Raw genomic sequence first — 6000 nt, forward strand, 5'->3', positions numbered from 1 at the left:
CACAAATTATACCCCCAACCGAAACACATGCAAGCCCTACTGGCAAAAGTCCAAGACGTCATTAAAAAAATATATATTACATAGTTAAACATTATATACGTAAAACCTATATAATAGGATACATTAAAGTGCACAAGCACTACACCTGCAGGTAGACTGTGTTAGCCTCTAGTGGATGGCCAAGACATTTTACCAATGATAATGGAATATATATCTCAATAGCATCAGTCAATGATGTTAAAGAGGGGGGAAAGTTGTTGTTTTTTTTTTCTCCTTTAACACTGCAGTGCCCTTGAGTATCTCTCAGCAATGTAAAATTACATATAAAAAGAAAGATTCTACTCCTGTACTGCTGCAACACAAGCAGATTCATAAAAAAGGTAAGAAAGAAAAAAAAAGCTGCATATTTCTCAGGGAATGAATCAGGTCGCTCATACAATGGCACATTGTTGGTAAAGGACCCTGACTCCTCAAGTTACATCAATGTTTGCCAGCCTCCCCAATGGCGAACGCTGCACTACAAGAAGTGTGTTCATTGTCTATGGGATGTCATTATTTCGTTTTTCCTGTAATTATCCCGGGCCGCTTCGCATAAAACAAAACAAACCCTCAGCTCTGATTTTAATGCCACCGTTAAACATCAAACCCTGGAAAGACGAGAAAGGACAATATATCACATTGAACCATGGCCCAACGCGCTGTGAGAGTTGCAGGCTAGCATTAAGCTCTTTGATGAGATAAAGCAAGGAGAAAAAAAAAAAAAAAAAAAAAAACATAAAAAAATCTAAAAGAAAATAAAAATAAAGCACAATGATAAAAGCGGTATACCAGGCAATAAAAAAAAAAAATGTATATATATATATATATATATATATATATATATATATATATATATATATATATATATATATATACTAGCAGCAACCCAACTAATGTACTAAAATGTGGCGTAAAGAGCCAAAAACTTTAAGTAAAGCTAAAAAGCGCTCTACAAAACAAAACAGGGTTAAGAGAAGGTGGGTCAGGAGGAAATCCCATACCGATAACCATGGAGTTCCCCAACTACATTGGTAACTTTGGCTATTGGTCAAAAGAAAAAGCTGGTCCCGGCTTAAAAGGGAAACACCCAGAAAGTAGTCACCAATATATCAGATGCTTGTGAAAATGACGGCAATAAAAGTCGACTTGCAGGGCTGGATGGGAGATTGGGATCTGAGAACCTGTCCCTGCACTGGATGAGAAGGAGGGGTGTGCTTGTCTTTGAAGTTAAATCATTAATAAAACTCTCTGAGCCAAACCCCCCCTTTAAAAAGGCTTTTTATGGAAAGTTCAAGTTAAAACCTGAATAATCGCTTTTCTTTCAAGAACACTTCTACCAACATCTCATCTTAAGAGACAAGTACGTGGTATAAACCCTTTCCTCTTCGTGCCAGCTCAAATAAACCGTGCCCAGGTTGAATGTAGGTCAAAGATATGTTGTTGTGTGTGACCAGAGGGCATCGCATTAAGTAACGGTATCGCCCTGTAGTATCCATTACCCTCACAATGCTGTTTCAAGGGCTAATAAACACACGCACATATAGTATATATAGTAAAAGTGAGAATAAAAACTGCAACTATCACAGCTAGGATTTAGGCACAGTAATGGGAACTGAACAGTCACCGATCAAGGCCAGAATTTACATAAAATATCAATAGAAGACATAAAGACGTACGTGAAATAGAAGTACAGAAAGGCAAAGTCATAGCAGAGAGAAAAACTGGAACGATAAAGTTTAACATTGTAATTAATTGCCCCCCTCTCTTCTCCCCCTCCTCCCTCTCTTTATTAGATATATTGAAGGAATTCTTGTAAAACTGCAAGGCCAGGCCCTTTACAATAAAACAACTATCAATTTCATGTAACAAAAAAAAAAAAAAAAAAAATCTGCTATCCATCCATAAATTCATTTCAACTTACAAAACAAACTATGGACCCAAAGTTTAATACCTTTCAAATTCTCAACTTACAGTAATAAAACAGATAGCACGTTAGACAGACTATAGATCGCCTAGCAGGAAATATCACTTTTGGCACAGACACTAAGAACCAAATGCACTGACTGCTCTGAAGCCTTCACTGGAGTGTAGAGAGAAGAAGAGGAGAGAAGAAAAAAAAAAAAGAAGGGCCTGACGCACTGAGGTCTGACTTATTCTACATACTGTCTCCAGGCTGCACTAACTGGACACATTGATTTTTGATACAAGTTTAAAAAAAAAATAAAAAAAATATGCAAATTCAACGAGAAGTTCAAATGGAAAAAATGTAAAAGAAAAAAAAAATCGAGACTTTCTTAATCAAGATTTTCACCTGCCCTGAAATTAGAAATATTTATACATTCCACTCTACTATTTATTTATTTAAATGCAAAACACAAACAATATATAAACAACAACAATAAACACGGACTAGTCAGATTTTTTTTTTTTTTTTTTTTATTCTATCAAGTGTCGATAGAGTACGAAATCTTCTTGGACTTGAAGGCCCATAGTTACTCTAAAAATAAATTGCCATGATGGAGACTAGCCAGTCACAATGGCATAAGGGCACTGGGTTTGAACGCCAGCACTGGTATCCATTATCTGAAATACTACAAGGTGAAATGGGGGCCATACAGGTCACTGGTGAAGATGGTTTAGGATATATGGGATGAGTAGAGATGGAAGCCTATGAGGCCAAACTCAGTCCCATGCCCAATATAAAAGGCCTCCCCCCCCTAACACCCAGTAGCACTATTCTTAAAGGTCACTTTCATGAGCTCTAAACAGATTAGCTCCTTTCAAGGGCTCTGTCCAAAAATGTTTCGTGGTCAATAAGACTACAAAACAGCAGACGCTTCCATTCACCCCCCTCCTACTCCTCTGCTGCCCCCATTTTAACCATCCTGCATTACCCCCCCCCCCTCCTCCCCTTTGCTCGCTGCCCCTTTGGGCCTCTATTCTGTTGTAGAGAAATGCAAGCCAGGCTAAAGTTTTCTCCAATGAGCCAGAAGCTGGATGAGCTTTGATATGGTAATAGACCCCTTGGAACCGTAAGAATTCACACTTGCATTAATTCAAACAATTTGTGCAGAATGATGTGAAATGGCACCTCTCTCTCTCTCTCTCTCTCTTTAGTAGCAGCAACAAAGAGGAGGGGGCTTGAGAAAAAGCTGGAGAAAAAAAAAAAACATACTAAACAAGGGGGCATTTGTTCTGCCGGATCCTTTTGTGCACTGGGATATTTATGTGCAAATAAAGCAGGGGCACACCTGAGCACCTGGGATGTTGGCACTGGACCCCCCCATAAATAAGCGGCAGGCTGCAGATAACACCTCCCAGCTGCCCAAAGCATCTCAGGCATGTCCCTGTCCTCCTCATCCAGGTCAGGTAACATTAGCCATTGTATGAGGGCATCAAGCCTTAGAGAACAGGCAGCAGACCAGAGCTGTGACCATAGACAGCCATGCCACCCCCTCCCTGCCAACCTAAGAGATGTGGGTGCAGTAGAAGAGCTGGCACCATCTGCTCTTATTTTCTTACCTTCTCCCAGGCCTGGCATCAACTGCACCTTAATATACCAATGCAGAGAGGGAGAGGAGGAGGGGGGGGGGGCATATAAACTGGTACAACTATATACAGGCAGGGGCGCAAACTGGACCTTAATATGGTATACAATAGGGGGGGGGGGGGCATTTTAATGGGTATAGAGCATCCATTGCCCTAGGCACTGCCTATCCCCCCTACGTCAAAGTTTGGGAAGTCGGCCCCCAGATTGTGTCTGGCTCCCTCAGAACAAAGGATCCTGCATCTAATTGTTGCCATTCCCAGCAGCACCGCCGGAGCCAGTTCACATCTGGCTGCATTTTCATGTAACCTCTCTCCTTGTCCCATGATACTAGAGGCACTCCGCCACCAGCCCCCCCAAATCTCTACAGACCCTACACCCCTCCTGCCATGAGCGAGGGGACCCCCATAACACACATATAAGCACTAGGACCCTCCAGGATCCTCAGCCCTTCCATCCATACTCAGATGATGAGGGTTATCATTGTGCAGGATGGGATGGATGCAGCCTCCCCGCTCTGTACAGCGCTGCACCACATGTTGGTGCTATTTAGAAGGTGATTATCACTAGGATTAGCATTGCACTCCCCTCCACCACCCTGGTAGGATGCACAGGAGATGGGACGCATACACAGCAGCCGCCTCTCCACTGCCTGAGAGCAGATCACCCCCAGAGATCCACTGATCCTATACGATTACTGATGCTGGGGGGGGGGGGGGTAGGACACCGCAGCCCTGGATCCCCCCCCCCCCCCCTATAATATATGGCTGGATGCCTGATCCCCCCTGGCTGGGGGGGGGGGGGGGGCACATTACACCAGTTGAGCCTCTGCTGCAGGGAAATAAGAGAAGTTTGCAGAGAGATAAGAGGGATATACATATATACACAAGGTATATAGATGTAATTCTATACAAGGCACAAAGGTATATATGGTTATAGGCAGGGGCTGTGCACTGTATACACAGCTTATATAGTAGTATGTATAAGGTGGTATATATTGTAGTATATATAGGTGGGTGTTTGTACAGTAGTATATATAAGGGGGGATATAGTAGTATATACAAGGGGGATATATAGTAGTATATATAAGGTGGTACACATAGTAGTATATATAAGGGGGGTATATAGTCATAGGCAGGGACATTAGAGAGGGCTGCACACTGAGGTTATATATAAGATGGGTATATATAATAGTATATATAAGATGGGTATATATAGTAGTGTATATAAGAGGTATATAGGAGTATAAATAAGAGGTATATATGGTAGTGTATATGGGGTATATAGTAGTGACAGAGCAAGGTTGTATAGTAGTATATATAAGAGGTGAATGTATATATAGTAGCTTATAGACGAGGCTGCACACGGGGTATATAGAGGGCAGGATACATGGAGCAGTATATATAGAGGGGTGTTTCCATAGTAGTATATCTATAGAGGGGTGTATATATATATATATATATATATATATATATATATATATATATATATATATATATATATATAGTAGCTTATAGACCTGGCTGCACATATACAGGGTAGGATACATGGAGCAGTATATACACACAGCACAGTATATACCCCCCCCCTCCCCCTCCTACCTGCTGACTGCTCCCAGCTGCCTCCAGGTAACAATGTACAGGGGATCCAATAGTTTCCTCCACAAAAGTAACAAAGTAACAAAGCGGGTCGGTGCGGGGGATGTGCGGGGGATCCGGGGAGTCAGGGGCTGCGCGGGGGGATGAGCGGGGGAGCGCAGCCCGGCATCCAGCACGGGAGGGGATCCGGCAGGTAGGGGGGGTCCTGGGCTCCGGGTCCTGAGGCTCTGCAGACCCCGCTGAGTCAGGCTCCGGTGGGGTGAGAGCTCCCGGGCTCCGGGTGATGCGGCTCCACGGCTCTTCTCTCTCTCTCTCTCGGATTCTCAGCTCTCCAGCATCAAGTCAACATTTTCCAGCTGCAGTTTATTCTTTCTCTCCCGACAGAAGTGCAGCCGCCCCGGAGCGGAGCCCCCCCCGGGTCCCGGGCAGAGTTGTGTCAGGCGGGGGGCCCCTCTCTGGTCCCGGGCGCCGGGCTCCCTGCTGCGGCTGCTGCTGCTCTCAGAAGCGGGCTAGTCTGCTGGCCGCTCCCGGGGACATGGTGGCCTGTGCTCGGCTTCTCACTGTCACATCTCCCCGCACACACTGCGGGCACCGAGCGCTGCACGGAGCGGGGAGAGGGAGGGGGAGGGAGGAGAGGGCGGAGCCAAGTGTGAGAGCTGCCCAGCCCCGCCCCCCGCCTCCTCCCCCGCGCCCCGCCCCGCCGCCGGCACCGCCTGCATCCCGGCACAGAGCCCGCAGCCCCGGAGCCGGAGCCGCCACACGGAGAGGGCACAGCCGGGGGACACAGGGACACAGCCAACCGGGAGACGGGGGAGG

At 45.1% G+C, this 6000-nt stretch overlaps 1 protein-coding gene across 18 annotated transcripts in view; it reads right to left on the reverse strand.

The window, feature by feature from the left end:
* Positions 1-5780, reverse strand: part of ADGRL2 (adhesion G protein-coupled receptor L2) — a 179555-nt gene extending 173775 nt beyond the window's left edge. For 13 of the 18 annotated variants that reach the window (XM_069981501.1, XM_069981496.1, XM_069981499.1 and 10 more), the window contains exon 1: positions 5188-5779. The gene's annotated coding sequence lies outside the window, so the exon portion shown is untranslated. Of the gene's footprint in view, positions 1-5187 lie in introns of all 18 variants that reach the window. The other 5 variants (XM_069981506.1, XM_069981505.1, XM_069981502.1 and 2 more) reach the window with 1 other exon arrangement.
* Between the last annotated feature and the right edge of the window lie 220 nt (positions 5781-6000).

This window comes from Dendropsophus ebraccatus, chromosome 8 (assembly GCF_027789765.1).
Source record: "Dendropsophus ebraccatus isolate aDenEbr1 chromosome 8, aDenEbr1.pat, whole genome shotgun sequence".
In the NCBI taxonomy this organism is placed as follows: domain Eukaryota; kingdom Metazoa; phylum Chordata; class Amphibia; order Anura; family Hylidae; genus Dendropsophus; species Dendropsophus ebraccatus.